This window comes from Gymnodraco acuticeps, unplaced genomic scaffold, assembly GCF_902827175.1.
Source record: "Gymnodraco acuticeps unplaced genomic scaffold, fGymAcu1.1, whole genome shotgun sequence".
Lineage (NCBI taxonomy): Eukaryota > Metazoa > Chordata > Actinopteri > Perciformes > Bathydraconidae > Gymnodraco > Gymnodraco acuticeps.
This window is the reverse complement of record NW_022992145.1, coordinates 44,886-62,343: the sequence shown is the minus strand read 5'-3', so window position 1 is coordinate 62,343 and position 17,458 is coordinate 44,886.

Sequence of the window (17,458 nt, the reverse complement as noted above, 5' to 3'; positions counted from 1 at the left end):
GTTTTATCTTAAATTAAACCTGTATACTCCCTCTGAGGATTTGTGTCTTTTGACTGTAAAAGGAAGCGTTTGTCACATTCCCAATTTTAAACCCTTTTGGACAGTGTGTTACTGGACGGTGAGCTCATACCATCCATCCATCCATCTTCTTCCGCTTATCCGTGGTCGGGTCGCGGGGGTAGCAGTTCCAGCAGAGAGCCCCAAACTTTCTTTTCCCTGGCGACATCAACCAGCTCTGACTGGGGGATCCCAAGGCGCTCCCAGGCCAGCGAAGAGATATAATCCCTCCACCTGGTCCTAGGTCTACCCCTTGGTCTCTTCCCAGCTGGACGTGCCTGGAACACCTCCCTAGGGTGAGCTCATACTTTGGATTAAATATGTTCTTTTTAGTTGTTTTATTCAAATTCAAGATTCTTTAAAGGAGGGATGATATTTATATAGTCAAAGGTCATGTTTAACCTTTTTCTACATCTTCTCAAGTCAGAAAAAAGTTATTTCATTGTATTGCCACAAAAATACCATGGGTGTTTTCATACTACGAATTATGTAATGATCACTACTCACTACTTGAATTATGTGTGTTTTATTTAAATGTATAGCATCTGTTTTTCTTTATGCTCTGTGTAGATCGTGATCGTTGTTTTCGAACCCAGGAGGAAGTTAAAAAGAGACAATGTAGTCCCGGAAAAGTTGAAATGGGTAATTTAATGAAAGTAACGTGGTTTTGAATCAGACAGAGGAAAACAAAACACGGCGCCGTGTCGGGAGGAGGAAAGAGAGAGGCCGATTCACAGTGATTCCTGGCTCCTCCTCTCATTGGCTACTTCAACGATGGGGGGGGGGTCTCCTCCCCCTCTTTCTTCTGTGTCTGATATCGCGTAAATAAGAGGATTTAGACGTTGTGTGTTTATTGTATAACTCCACACGCCTTTTCTCCTCGTATTCTCATTCATGACTTTTTAGTTAATGCATTTTAACAGCTGTAATCATTGTTAACGTGAAGCCGGAAGTAACGTCATGTAACACCGGAAGTCATAGAAATGACGGGGTTGTCCGTCTCCGGCCAGGACGCGAGGGCGAATCCCGCTTCCTCCCTGTTTGACCCGTTGGTATCAAAGTCTTCTTTTCAAAATAAAAAAGATAACTTGTATTCCAGTCTGAGTGTCTTTTCTTTCCACACACCCACACAGCCACGTAATGTTGACCGTACAGTTTCCCTACTCACTGCCCAGGTTGGGTCTGGATCTTCGCAGTCTGAATCTCCACATTGCACGCAGAAAATTCCGAATGTTAACCTCTTCTTCGGCACTACTTCGCGTACTTCCAATCTTCCTCTGGGTTGCGAGGGACCGCTGGCAAGCTGCTGCCGCGCCTCCGCCGTAACTTGTTATTTTTAGCTGTCCTAGCTTGCAAAGACATGAAACCCACCACTGTCACCGTCCCTCATCACTCCTCTTTTGAGTGCCTTGCAATGAAACTCACAGGATCTAAACCTACCATTATTGTGACTATCTACAGACCACCGAAGCCCTCAGCTGCTTTCCTCACAGAATTCTCAGCCTTTTTTAACAACAATATGTGCTATGTCCCCCACCGTCATCCTCCTGGGTGATTTTAATATTCATATTGATAACCCCACTAATGGTTTAGCAAAGGACTTCATCTCACTCCTTGAGTGCCTTGGTATTACACAATATGTCAATTGTCCAACCCACAACAAAGGTCACATGATAACCTCACTGATGCTGAGTTCCCCATCTCTGACCATACATCTGTGCTTTTTGAGGTAAATGTCCCAAGAGCACTGCGGACCATCACCTTCAGAAACATCAAACGCATTGACCCCAGAGACCTTAACTCCCTTATTCCCTCCGTGCCCAGTCCACCCCCATCCTCCTGCTCGACCGCTGCTGAACTGGTGAGTCACTACAACAACTGCCTCACATCTTCCCTGGATGCGCTTGCTCCCCTGAAGTCTCGCATAGTCTCATTTGTGCACACTGTTCCCTGGTACACTGCTGCCCTCCATCAGCTAAACGTCTTGAACGTCTGTGCAAAAAGACTGGACTCTTAATCCACATTCAGCTCTACAAAGAACATCTCTGCCTTTACAAGAACGCCCTCACCACCGCTAAGTCCTCCTACTACTCCAACCTCATCAGTTCTGGAAAAGGTAACACAAGAAACCTCTTCTCAACCGTCAGACACCTACTTCAACCTCCCACAACCCTCCCCACAGACATCTCATCTGATGACTGCAATGACTTTCCGAATTTCTTCAATAGCAAAATCAACACCATCCACCTGCAACTGGCTGCATCTGCAACCTCCAAAGACGACCCACAGTGGCTGAGCTCCACCAGTCACCAGCTAATCCCCACCCTGTCCAACTTCTCGGCAGAGCTGAGTTCTCCATCACTGAGCTTATCCTTAAATCCAAACCTACTACCTGTCGGCTCGACCCACTCCCCACTGCCCTCGTTAAAACCTGTGCCCTCTACTTGCCCCTTGATCACAAGAATCATTAACTCGTCCCTCGCAACTGGAACTGTACCGCCAAACCTCAAAACTGCTGCAATAACACCAACACTCAAAAAACCTTGAGCTGACCGAGATGACCTGAATAACTACAGGCCCATTTCTAACCTCTCCTTCATCTCCAAAACCCTTGAAAGAGTGGTTGCTGACCAACTTCAACAACACCTGGACAAAAACAACCTTCATGAACCCTTCCAATCGGGTTTACGCTCAAAGCACAGCACCGAAACAGCGCTGGTAAAAATCACCAACGACCTCCTCCGTGCAGCTGACTCTGGACTGCTCACCATCCTAATCCTCCTTGAACTCACAGCTGCCTTTGACACCATATCACACGCACTGCTTATCAAACGTCTGGTAGACATTGGGATCACTGGTACTGCACTCTTATGGTTTTCATCCTACCTCACAGACAGAAAACAATATGTCCGTCTCAGCACCCACCGGTCAAGCTGCTCCACTGTCTCACATGGTGTTCCTCAGGGGTCAGTATTGGGTCCACTCCTGTTTATTATCTACCTACTCCCCCTTGGCACTATCCTCCGTCATCATAATGTCCATTTCCACTGTTACGCCGACGATACCCAGGTCTACATTTCCAGAAAACCCAATACTGCCCTCCCCCATCCTCTCTCACCAACTGCCTCCAGGACATCAGGAGCTGGATGAGCAGGAACTTCCTAAAACTCAACGGCAGCAAAACCGAAGCCCTGCTGGTTGGCACCAAAACCACCCTCTCCAAAACCTCATCCTCCCCTGCCTCCAACCTCATCATTGATGGCTACTCCATCCCCTTCTCTGGCCAAGTTAAGAGCCTTGGTGTCATCCTGGACAGCTCCCTCTCATTTTCACCTCACATAAATAACATCACCCGGACTGCCTTCTTCCACATACGCAACATCTCCAGACTCTGCCCATCCCTTTCTCAATCAAACACTGAAGTCCTGGTCAATGCATTTGTCACGTCCCGCATCGACTACTGTAATGCCATCCTCTCAGGCATACCCAACAAGCTCATCAATAAACTACAAATCATACAGAACTCCACAGCCCGGATCATCACCGGCACCAAGGCCTCCGAACACATCACCCCCATTCTCATCCAACTCCACTGGCTCCCTGTTCAATCCTGTATCAACTTCAAAAACCTACTGCTCACTTACAAAGCCCTACATAACCTGCCCCCCCCCCCCCCCCATCTGGCTGACCTTCTTCAGGAGTACACCCCCTCTCGCTCCCTCCGCTCCTCCTCTGCTGGTCTGCTGACCGTCCCCACCCCACGCCTCGTCACCATGGGTGCTCGGGCTTTTAGCTGCACTGCTCCCAGACTCTGGAACTCCCTCCCCCCGCACATCCGACAGTCAGACACAATCACCATATTCAAATCCCACCTGTTCAAATCTGCTTACTCACTGTAGTGCTCCCCATTATATGTTTCATTTGTGTCCACTTGACTGTCTCCTCCATGATTTCCTGTTTGTGTTTTTATCATGTTCTGTTGCCTATTAGCGGTTTTTTCCTTTTTAAATTTTTTTTTTTTTTTAAACAAATCGTACGGTGTCCTTGGGTGTCATGAAAGGCGCCTAAAAATAAAATGTATTATTATTATTATTATTATTCTACCCGAGACCGGGGGGAAAAACGCGTCATCTGCAGGAAACAGCGTCTGACGGCATCTTAATATTTAAAAAACGATGAATGTTTTATATCCATGTAACGGGAAGAAACTCAGCTAACGGATCTTTATTTTTATTATTTTTGTTTTAAACCCACAAAGCTAGCGCCGAGCCTCTGAATTAGCTATGAGCGAAACAATCTTAAGGCCGTTAGCACAGAACTCTAGCTACACTGATCGATATACTTATTGGATCTGCACAAACAAGCTTCGATAACATCCTGAGAGTCCACAGATTATAGAAATATAAGGATCATCACTGAGCGATCTGAACTCGTGACAGGGGAAGCAAATACAGACAACACACAAGTAGCTTTAGGTAGGAAATACGGAGATATGCTCACCTTAGCTGTTATTCTGATCAAAAGTCGTGTTCAATGGCATTAAGGTTAATCCATAGGTTATAGCAATGTGTCTGTCACTTTGAAAAAATTATTGATAATCCATAATTCCATTTTTATGCAAAAATCGGAGAAGAAAAATTAGCTGCTAATGGTAGCCACCAGAGGTTAGCACAGCTTCCGGTTTTTCTACGCGTCTCTCTAACTCCTTATTTGGTAAGCTGTGTGTGAATGGGGGGCTTTCCCTCGATTCCATTGGCTCTGACGGTTAGAAAGAGATGTCAATCAGAAAAATCGACCAAGGGGGGCCAGAGATATGGAAAATCCACCCAAATGACCCCAGAAGTGTTTTTTTGTTGCTAAACCTCTCTAAAAAGGTCAAATGTCACTTGTTTTGCATCAATCTTGATACAGGGTACTTATTATACTGTATGAGTAATCGGATTACTAAAGCTTTTAGTCTACCTTACCATCATCCAAGGGTAGTTTTCACTATAAGTAAAAAAGAATTGGACGAACACTATAATTTACAGTTTTTTACTATGTTCAATCTGAATTTTCTTTACAATAAAAAACATCTATATTGATTCTGACTTCTACATCCAACTCACAGGTTTATCATTACTTTGAGAAAAAAGATTATTAATTTAACCCTTTTAGAAGGGAAGATATGGTCATTTGTTCTGGGAATGTCATTTTAGAGCCTGAGACCTGAAAAACAGGCTCAGTGCTTAACAGGTTAACTATAAAACAGTTACTGGGACTGGTGCAGCCAGGCGATTGGTTTACAACCATCGACCTGAGGGACACTTACTTTCATGTCGAGATTGTTCCGAAACACAAAGTATTTGCGTTTTGCCTGCGAGTACAACAGGCTACCGTTCAATTGTTAATGATTTTTCATTTATACTTTTTAAGGTTTAATTAAATAAAGCTGTTTTGAGGAAATAGTTTTTAGAAGGGTTTTTCAAACATTTCTTCTGATGAATAAAAAGCCCAGCTCACTTTTTTCAATTCCGGGGTAATTCCCTTTTATGAAAGATTACTTAAATCATATTTCTGGAACATTGAAATCACAGTGAAATAAAGAGCGACAGGATGTCAGGATGTCACGCAACAAAGGTTTTAGGCTGGATTCAAACCCCAGAGTTTGACAGTAACTAAGCCCCAAGGTCACCCTGAAAGAGATTTGTAACCTTTCATTTCCAGCCTGTCACATGCCACTGGGTTTGAATGAAAAACATCCATTCTCCTGGGATTTGACAGCACAGTCACAGCTGCAGCATTCTTTACTGTAGCAATGGAGCACAAGCACATACTGTTACGATCTGTCTGTGTTGTGTTTTGTCTTGTCTTTTTCTGTCTTTGGTTTCATGTTTTATTTTGAAAAGTCTTCGCCCCCTGTTTTGCCTGTTGCTTTCTGTCTGTTTTCCCTCCTACCCGATTGTGTTCACCAGAGGCCTGTACTACGAAGCTGGTTCAACCTAACCTGGATATGTTTGAGTTAGCCGGTTGGCCTAATCCAAAATGTACGCGCTCTCGCTAAACTGTACTACGGCGCGGGTTATCAAGTGGATCGCTCAAGCCAGCCGTGTCCTATCTAGTTAGGTGCGCGTTCACATGAAAGGGGTGGTATTTGAAGCATTCGACCAATCACAAACATGGACAAGCGTACTGACAGCGCAACGTCATACTTCCTGAATGAAAAGTCAACTATATAATTAGACAAATATGAAGACGTTAAACTTTAAACATCCATGACTTAAACACTTTATCCAGGATAAAAGCCACATAGCTGCACCTGCAAGGTGAATACAGCTGGTAACAGAAAAAGTGTTTGAATGCGTACATTAACAGGCTTATGATATCACTGCCCCGTCTAAGACACGAGTGGATCTGACTTTAATTACATTTGTCTCGAGTGTTTCGTCAACTTAATGTGTTGCTTAAAATAATACTACTGCATACAGTATGTGACACTGTGAGTGTTGCACGGCCAGATACGGCTCAGCTGACTCAGATAAGGAAATATATGATTCACTATGATGTGATATGCCGCGGACTGTACTTAATGTTACTCTGATCCGGTTACTTATGTTGTGGCAGATATTTAAGTAAGCTTTCTTAACGCTAATGTTATAATAGTCAGATTGCTCTGAAGATGGGAGGTGATATTCTATTAATGTTCATGTTCACAGTCGGTGATTTTCTGGCCGTCTTTCCTGCAACGGCAGCTTTTCTGTATTTCCTTTCTCCTGTAATATGACTTGATCGCTTTAAACTCTGCACACTGAGCTCTGATTGGTCAGCAGGCAGTGCTTTCTCTGAGTTGATCTCTTAGCCTGCAACCTAACCTGCTCCGGGGCAGGTTAGCCGCTCAGCATAAGTTACCATGGAGATCTAGCCTGCTAAAAAGAGAACCAGCTTCGTAGGACCGGAAACCCCGAGTTTTCCCTGAAGTTAGCCGGCTAAGCGAAAATCCTGCTTCGTAGTATACCCCCCTGGTGCCCCTGTGTTTTCTCCTCCCTCCTCACCTGTGTCTTGTTTGTGTGATTAGTCTTGTGTGTATTTAAGTTCTGATTTTTCTGTCTGTCATTGTTGGTTCATTGTTTGTCTTTGACTGTGTTCTCGGGTTAGTGTTCTGTTTGTTCCTCAAAACCTTGAAATAAAGGTATTTTTTCAGTTTATTCTGCATTTGGGTCCTGCCTGCTTCACTCAACCTTAACAGAATGAACCAACCAGAAATGGACCCAGCAGATGATCCATTTGAGGTGGAATTAAGCAATTTTACCTTTTTTTTGGCTTGCAGCTTTGATTGGTGGAAGGGAGCGTCCAGTGTTCGGCAGAAGAGGGCCGCTCTGGTAGAGGCGCACCAGTTGGCAACAGAGAAACCATGTTTGGTGAAGTTTTTACCTGGCTGGATTATGGACTTCCTCCAGACATGTGATTCCCGGCCTGCTAGCCCCAGGCATGCCAATTCACAACCTGACACCATACGTCTCGGTGTGTTCCGTCTGGTGTCAACCCCTGCTTCTTCCCCATTTCCTGCTCCTGTCCAGGAGCCGTTCTCGGGTACCCGTCTGGCTTTTGGAGGTCCACTGAGCCTCCAAAAGGCTCCTAAGAGAAGGAGTTGCAAGTCCAGGCTAGCAGCCCGAGCCCCAGAGGCCATGCTTTGGGCTCCAGTACCGACCCACACAGACGTGGTACCATGCTCCAGTACCATCCCACAGAGCCATGGTTCCGTGTTCCGGTTCCGTGCCCAGCAGCCATGGTTCCTGCTCCAGTACCGGCCCACACAGCCTTGGTTCCAGCCCCAGTTCCGGCCCCAGCAGCCATTGTTCCAGCCCCAGTTCTGGCCCCAGCAGCCATGGTTCCGGCCCCAGTTCTGGCCCCAGCAGCCATGGTTCCAGCCTTAGTCCTGGCTCCAGCAGCCATGGTTCTGGCTCCAGAACCGGCCCACAAAGCCATGGATCCGTGCACCAGTACCGGCCCACACAGCCATGCTTCCGTGCTCCATTACCTGGCTCACACAGCCAGGGTCCAGGCTTCTGTTCCGTGCCCAACAGCCATGGTTCCGGCTCCAGAAACGGCCCCAGCAGCCATGGTTTCGGCTCCAGTACTGGCTCTCCAGCCGATGCCAGCTCCCCGTGTCCTGTCGGCGTACCGTCGACTCCAGCCCCTCGTCTCCTGTTGGCTCTCCGGCCGACGCCAGCTCCCTGTGTCCTGTCAGCGTACCGGCCGACGCCAGCTCCCGCGACTTGCTCGTCCACATCTCCACGTGCAGTGCTGCATAAACATGGCTGAGTCAGCGATAACTTTCGAGGGGTGGAGGTATGCCCATTATTTTGAGTTCGTCCGAAGAATAGACAGGAATGTGACGGTGAGGTGCAAACTGTGTCCAGGCCAGAAGCTGTTATCCACTGCTGGAAACACCACGTCAAACCTCAACAAACACCTGCAAAGAACACATGCTAAGGTGAAGCTAACGCACACGCTATTTGTTGTTTGTTTATATCACGTAGTCTGTTCTTCTTCTCTGTCTTCCGGTTGTTGCCTGTTTTGAATGACAAATACACACTACCGCCGCCTGCTGGTAAGGAAAGTTATTGCCACTCATGCATGCGCAGTTCGTACGTGCTCGGCGAGTAAAGTAACGAGTTACTTTATGTAGATAGTAACAAAGTAGTGTAATATATTACTTTTTTTTAAAGTAATATGTAATATATTACATTGTTTTAGTAACGACCCCATCTCTGGAGTTGGCGTTCTCTACTCTGATTTACATGAAGAACAACAGGAGGTCACGGCTCTCTGTTGAACAGGACTTGCGAGTGGCCCTCTCCTCAGTGCCACCAAGGATTAAAAAAATCTGCGCGCCCAGACAGGCACATGTATCTCACTAATTTGTAAGTCGGCAAAATATTTACAATAGCACATGTTTCAATGCTGATTGCTGAAATGTTACATTTATAATTTGTAGTTCAGGACCATGGACAATGCAGCTTCCTTGCATTGACAGTTCTCTGTGCTGAATTTCTGCTGAGTTTCCTTTGCCTCATTTTTAATTTTGTGACCTGTCTGGTTTAAATGAGTGTGTTGTTTCTTTGATTAAGCCTAATTTGATAAAGTTTCAAATTAATTTCTGAAATATTTCGTTAATAAATATTTCATGAGTAATATAGTTGTCTTTGTCACATTTTATTTGGCATTAGGAAATCATTATGCACATTTACAGATATTTTACATGATATGAGTGATAACACGTGTTATGAAGGCTATTTTGCACAATAGGTGTGCCTTGAGATTTTTACTTGTCCTTTGGTGTGCCTTGGGCACAAAAAGTTTGGGAACCACTGGTCTAACTAACCTTATTTAACAGAAAATAAAATGGCAACAACAGGGCTTGGGAGCAGTGGTTGCACTCGCGTTAACCGAATACCCCCCGTCAGCGCGAGTGAGTGATAAATTGTGCACTCTACGGGTAATAATGGATTATGACGGAAATTTTACAATCCTGTCCGTCAAAATGACTGACAACGAAAAAGTCTAAAGCCACCACTGCTTGGGAGAAAGAAACGATGTGATATTTGGGCCCATTTTTGCTACAATGAGGCGGAGAAAAAAAGCGAATGCATTGTTTCATCAGAAGGGAAGCAATGTGGCCATAACACAGCTGGTAAAAACACCACAAACCTGAGCAGATACTCTCTGCAAAGCTTCTTAATCATTCAACCTGTGTTTTTCATTAAATAAGGACAAGATATAACCTTATTTATTTATATATACTAAAATGACAAATTATTGGTTTTGGCTAGACTAGTTTGACTGAAATGTTCTATATAATCTGATGACTAAAAAAGACAAAAAGTAGACTAAAATAATTAGTTTTCTTTGACTAAAATAAGACTAAAATGCTCAGACTTTTAGTCGACTAAAACTTGACTAAATAAAAACAGGATGAAGGTGACTAAATATGACTAAAACTAAAAAGGAAATGTAACACAGGACTAAGACTAAAACTAAATTAAAAAATAGCTGACGAAATTAACACTACTCTCAAGTTCCTTCTTGAGTCATCTCTCGAGTCACCTCTCCAGCCCTCTCTCGAGTCTCCTCTCGAGTTCCCTCTCGAGTTCCATCTCAAGTCCCCACTCAAGTCCCTTCTCAAGTCTCCACTCAAGTCCCTACTCAAGTGCCGTTGGAGGTTCCGCTGGGGGTCCTGCCAACTCCATGTCCTATCCCGTTGGGGGTCCCGCCGACTACTCTTCTGCTGGGGGTCCTGCCAACCCTATGTCCTGTGCCGTTGGGGGTCCCACCGACTGCTCTTCTGCCGGGGGTCCTGCCAACCCTATGTCCGGTGCCGTTGGAGGTCCCGCCGACTACTCTCCTGCCGGGGGTCCTGCCAACTCTATGTCCTGTCCCGTTGGGGGTCCCGCCGACTACTCTTCTGCCGGGGATCCTGCCAACCCTATGTCCTGTCCCGTTGGGGGTCCCGCCGACTGCTCTTCTGCCGGGGGTCCTGCCAATCCTATGTCCTGTCCCGTTGAGGGTCCCGCCGACTACTCTTCTGCCGGGGGTCCTGCCAACCCTATGTCCTGTCCCGTTGAGGGTCCCGCCGACTACTCTTCTGCCGGGGGTCCTGCCAACCCTATGTCCTGTCCCATTGGGGGTCCCGCAGACTGCTCTTCTGCCGGGGGTCCTGCCAACCCTATGTCCTGTCCCGTTGGGGGTCCCGCCGGGGGTCCTGCCAACCCTGTGTCCTGTGCCGTTGGACGCCCCGCCGACTACTCCTCTGCCGGGGGTCCTGCCAACTCCATGTCCTGTCCCGTTGGGAGTCCCGCCGACGCCTGCTCCATCGGGTTTCCTGCCAACACCGTGTCCTGTCCTGTTTCGGGTCCGATCGACACCAGCCCTTGCTCCGTCGTGGGTCCCACTGACACCAGCCCAGATTCCGTCCAGGGTCTCGTCTACGTCTGACCCGCCAGGGGTTCCACCAGCTCCTGCCCGCCCTCAAGCCCGGCCCCCTGACTTTCCCGGCCGCGGTCCTCGCCCTCGGGCCCAGCTCCCTGACTCTTCCTGCCGCTGCCTTCGCCCTCATGCCCGGCCCCCTGAGTACGCCCGCTGTGGCCTTCGCCCCTTTGAGAACTCTGCCTTGCCCCCGGGTCTTCCGCCTGAGACCCCCACCGCGAACTCTGCCTTGCCCCCGGGACGTCCGCCCGAGATCCCTTCCGGGTCCTCCGCTGTGCTCCTGGGCTGTCAGTCCAAACCCGTCCTCCAGACACCCTCCACCCACCCTGGTGGCCCTAGTTTTTTCTGTTTATTCTGCATTTGGGTCCTGCCTGCTTCACTCAACCTTAACACATATGATCTGCCTCGAAATCTTCTTGACAACCATCCCACTCATCACAAACAGCAAAACAATTGTGGGGATCACCAACATCATTGCGATAAATTGTCTGTAAAAACAAGTCAATCCAGGTTGTAGCTTTTCAGATATACTGTATCATCATTAGTATCACAACAATCACACACTCCCACCCCTCAAAGACTGCATCCACCAAACAATATAAATATTATTCAATCTTTTGCTTTTTTTTTCTGTAAACATATTTTTAGAAACACCTAAAATAAATCTATATATTGTGTACCATTGTTAATTTGTAAATCCGTACATTTAATTAACTAGTGCCTTCTATTTTTGTATTCTCTCTCTATTTTGTTCACTGCTTTCCTTTAGAAGTCTGCAAAATGTAAATGTACACAGTGACAATAAAGATCTTCTGATTCTGCTTCTTTATATATCGACCTAATCGTTGCCTTAGTCAAGAACATTATGGGCTAAATATGGAAGTCTCTTGTCAGGTTTCCTACCTAATCTAAATATCACACACATTTGGAAACATTTGTAGAAACAAGCCAAATAAAATGCAAGTAAATGCTTGTTTCCATGTACTACCAATATGCAATCATAACACGTTGAGCATCAAGATAAGTAGTAGATGGCAATTCTCTAGTCGGAAAACATTGCAGAAGAAAAAGGAAAACAATAATGTGTGATTAAAAAAGTTGGACCTAGAATATTATAGATTTTTTTCATTTCAATTACGTTTTTTAATAAAATTCATTATTCCATACACATGTCTGACCACTTCCCGAATGACTCTAGTCTAGATGATGATGATATGGAGGATTTGGATAATTACATTCTTGCATTCATAAACACCTTACCTTGGTACAGCCTGTTTATAAATGCATCATAAATAGCGGTGGACAAAGCAAATATCCTGACTCAATAGTTCCAGGGTGCTGTTTTTTTAAGGTGGAAACAGTGTTTAACTTACTTTTCCCTCTCAGAATCCCAACAATAACAGAGCACAGCAGGAACTGCAATCAAAACTAGAAACAATAGACGGATAAAGACAACATGGATTGCGTGAACACATCTGAGATGGTATCACCCAGAAGCTGACGTAATCATTTTCCACATTGTCCATGAACAAAAGAGATTAGTGCAGAGCCTGTAAACCAAGTCATTTGTTGTTCCCTGGATGCACGGCACAACAGTTAGAAAACAATTGTTTCCAAAAGAACAATGATTAAGCGAGTTAAAGATGATCCGAATGACTGTCATCGTATGAAAGAAATACCGGTGTCTCAGTCAAATGCCAGATTAAACTCTGCAATTTCTGCTTCTTGTGCTACATCATTCCGGGCTGATTTGTTATTCTGTAGAGATCCTTATAGCGCTCTACGTGTCTTCCTTATAGGTCATCTACGTGTCTGCAATACCAAACAGCTGACAGTTTGTATCTGACAGAGAGGCGAAAATGAGGTCAAATGCTCCAAAAATGAGCATCTGATGTAAAAAAATACTCAAACTGATCTTGAATATTGAAAGTATTTGGTTGCTGCATTGCATTCCTGCTTTTTCACTTCCTACATCATGACGTCAGATTGCTGTACTGATCCCATTGAACGGCTGTCTGTGCTTTGAAGAGATATTTTAAAGTTGATGCGGATTGCACATTATGAGAATGATTGTCACACATTGAAAGGCATTTTTTGACCTTAAAAAAATATTTTGCTTCTCAAACAAGTAGAACAATTGATACAGGCACCACACCATTGTCTTGGCCTTGAAAAATTAAAGGTGGGGTAGGTAATTTTGGAGAAACCAGCTCGAGTGCGCTAGAATTTGAAAATACACAGCCGGAAGAAATCTGCTACTTCCTTACAGAGCCCCTGCTCCAACACACACAAACGCGCACATGACCAATGAGGGCACGAGATAAGTTTGTGCACAGATGGAAGGCTGACAGGCAGGTAGGCCATCCAGTTGTTTTAGCCGGGCCGGCTCAGATGATTGGTCGTGCTTTTTACAGTACTATGGCTTCCACAGATGACGTTTTTTTTATGGATTTTTTGTCAAAGCACTTAAGATATTCATTGCTATCGGGATGTTAAGAGCATTCCATGGAATATAACAAAAAGTGTATCTCGAGCCGGTTTCTCAAATTTACCTACCCCACCTTTGAGCAATTAGTAAAATCCTTGGTAATTTTTGTCGTGTTTATTGAAATTGATTGTTTACATTCTGCTTTGATGGAAAACCCCATACCTAATGTAACATCAAGCCAGATTCAACTTCTGTAGCTGTGTAGGTGATATAGTTACGATTGATGATATCATTTTTACATGTAATTAAAGGACCAAAAAATATATATATCCGTAAATAAGATATATACAAAGATAGCCATTCATTGTTCCCCATCAGATCCCCTGACATAAAGAAATCCCCCACAGTGACGTATTTAATGTGTCTCACTTATAACGCCCCTTTGATGCATTATATGAGAACTAGTTGTGATGGAAGCTGTTGCAATTTAATTAATAAATTAAATATATTAAGAACAGCTGATTTGAGGGTGTAGGCCTCCTCTGCAGACGCATAACAGCTTGTTTTTTTTATTCATAAAATAGCGAGACAACATGGTTCTAGGTTATGGATATGCAACTTATTCTATCCATAAAAGCTGGTGGGTTAAAAGCAAAATTGATAAAAGTTTCATCAGTATACCTTAGCTGGTTTATGTGTTTTTGTGAAGGAATCGCCCTCTCATGGTAAAACCCTTCAATTTAATAAAAGAGCGTATTTTACCGTGGAACCAAGACATGCTCTGTTTGGAAACAAGAGGGGGGGTGCAGACAAACAGAGTCTCACCTCTTTTATTTACATGCTCCTGATCTCCAATCCTCTATACAAGCACGTATAAAAGCACTCACTCAAACGTATTCCTAGGATTTGACTCCACCAAGCTGATTTAAAACTCATCCACCAGAGTTAGAACTGAAACAAAATAACATTTTACATTTTACTGACCCTGGCACCCTTCACTGACAACCCTTTGTTCTTAGGAGTTGTTCCCAAAAGCGTATTGATTTAGTTTAAAGCCCTGACAGGCCTTGCCCTAAGTTATATATCTGACTTTTTAGTGCCTTGTACCGTGTCTTCCTGAGATCCTCAGATAGCTCTTTTCTCATAAACCCAAAATCTAGACTTAAATACTAAGGTCATGAGTCCTTTGATGTCAGGGTTGGTAGACGTTGGAATTGATTGCCATTTCAAAATAGCTCTTTGGATTTAATTTTTTATATAAAAGCCTCTTACCTTGTAACCCCCTCCACAAGGAAGTACACCAAGTACCAAGCTCAACACAACAGGGAGTGACCGTAATGACATGCCCCCTGGGGAAAGGTACAGTTGAAGCTTACATGTGCAGGTGTTTTCCAGAAAAGCTAAATATTGTGTAGAAAGGTTGGCCAACCGAGGACTACCCCGCTTCTTCTGTCAACTTAACATTCTCAGAACTAAAGCGAATTAAGACTGTCATCAATACAAATGCACGGACTCAACTTCATGGCGATAGAAAATGACTTAATGTTGGAACTGAAACACACAGCCAACCTGTACGACAGAGTAATTCAATTCTTCTTGAGGAAAGAAAGAAAGATGGATTTTGGGTACAGATAATCAAAGTTGTGGGGAGTATAGTGCATTTTATTTACACTGTCATTTAATAAGGTTAATATTGATGCTTCTGCTAGATATGATGGCGCAGCTGTGCCTGTAGTCAAATGAGAATCGTTGAATTGTGTTATGATGTTTCTTGCTTTAGTAATGACATTTATTCTCGCTACATTAGACACCTGTATGTGATGCATCGCCCTGGTATGCTGCGTTTATATACATATATAGCCGTGGTGCCATAATAATGGTATTGGGGTGGATTCATTAAGGTAGGACACCACTGAAGGTCTAGGTGAGACAGCGGAATTGTCAACACTGGTACACCCATGTTAACGCCCACCCAGTCAACGATTTATTCTTGGTTCACACCTTGATTCAATTTCACTTCCTTATATTTAGTCAGAGCGAGTCCGGGAGGGAGACTACTGACCTGTCTCTCTCATCACTTCTACCTGATCTCTTACGTCCAAACTGTAGGAAGCCGGACATCTTCATAACCATTTTGCAAACCCGGACTGGATTGCTGTCTGTGTATTTTCTCTGGAGTTTTGTTGGTGATTTGCAAATGAATAAATATACCTCTACCTTGGTTATTTTTGAACTTTTCTTTTAAGAGATGAACTGGGCTTTGTGGACTATTTGAAACAAATGGTTGGAAAAGGACTTCAAGTGGACTTTTTGATGTAATTGTTAATTGGTTTGAGGGTTCCTTTTTGGGGTGACATTTTTAATGTATACTTTGTTATTTTTTACAAAAAAACAATTTGAGTTGCGTTCTCTATTTTAGAAAGTGTTGGGGGGTGTACTGTAAATGGTATGCAGTTTTGACCAACTCGACTGTTACTTAAAACAAATCTTAAATGTCAGGAGGCTGACAGACTGGCACCCTTATCAAACATAAAAAAAGTCAAAAATGCACGTTATTGTGGTTGTACGGGTGTTGACAATTCATGTTGTCACAATGGCCCGCCACTGGAAGAAATGGAGCCAAGGTGAAAAAACTAATATTTTTCCAAAAACCACATTTGTTTGTTTGTTTATCCTTTATTTATCTCCCATTGAGATCAACGATCTCTTTTTCAAGAGAGACCTGCAGCACATTGGTTACACATGTAAACAGAAAAACAACAGAAAACAACATAACAATAACATAATTATAGGGTACAATTTACAAATCTATTCACAATGACAGGTACCAAGAGTATCAAATAGCATATCATCCAGCCGAGTTTTAAAATGATGCAGGGGAACCAAATAGCTCAGTTTCAAACATCAGAGTGTTCCATGCTAGAGGAGCTGCACACATAAAAGCTTTAGTACCTAAAACAGTCCTAGCACTTGGCACATGTAATAAAAACACATCCTGGGATCTTAGGCAATAGCTATTTTCAACTATCTGTGAGGTCAGAGAGCATATATGATGGTAGTTACCCAACATGGCTTTATAGATGAACGTGTACCAATGACTGAGCCTCCGAACAGTAAGTGAAGGCAGACCTGCCTTGGCATACAGGGTACAATGATGAGTAAGTGCTTTACAGTTTGTAACAAATCTCAGAGCGCTGTGATATGCGTCATCTACTGTAACTTGATCAGGTTGGGCAGGTGCATTCATATAAATCAGATCACCAGTCCAGCACAGGTAAAAAGGTCACAGAGACTAGCCTTTTCCTGGCCTTAAGCGAGAAACAGGACTTGTTTCTAAAAAAGAAACCTAGCTTCACCCGCATCTTTCTAAGCAGATTATTGACCTGAAGTTTAAAAGAGAGACAATTATCAAGCCAGATACCAAGGTATCGTACACATTTCTATTAGATGTCCTGAAGTGTGTTTACTTTACAAATACATCTCAAAATCCAAGCACCAACCTTGACTCCATGGCCTTGTATAATATGTACTGGAAAGCATGAAGGCAAACTGTGTGTGTGACAGCCACCAGAAATAAAATAAAAATATTCATGTCGACAGCTATCCAGATATACTTGTCTAACCTGCCCAGAAAAAGCCCAAGAATAGCGTTTCACAGTCTATGCTAATGAAAAATTCAGCCAGCAGAACGTGACTGTGATTGTTCTCGGCTGAATGATGGATACAGCTGTCTGACTGAATGACTCCCATGTGCGCGTAGGCGTCACTTTATGTGTGCTGTGTGTTTTTTCCTCCCAGTGTGAGACTGTACGGGGCTGAAGATGAAGGATACATTTCTATCCAAGTGACTTGTGTGCTTATGTGTGTGTGTTTACCTTTCTTTTTTTTTGGGTTTGTGTGACAGCAGTGGTGAAAGATGATGAATGTGTATGACAGGTGTCCTGTAGGTGATGGATGGCTGGTATTTCTCCGGTGTGGAAGCGGCAGGCAACCATAGTATCAGCAACT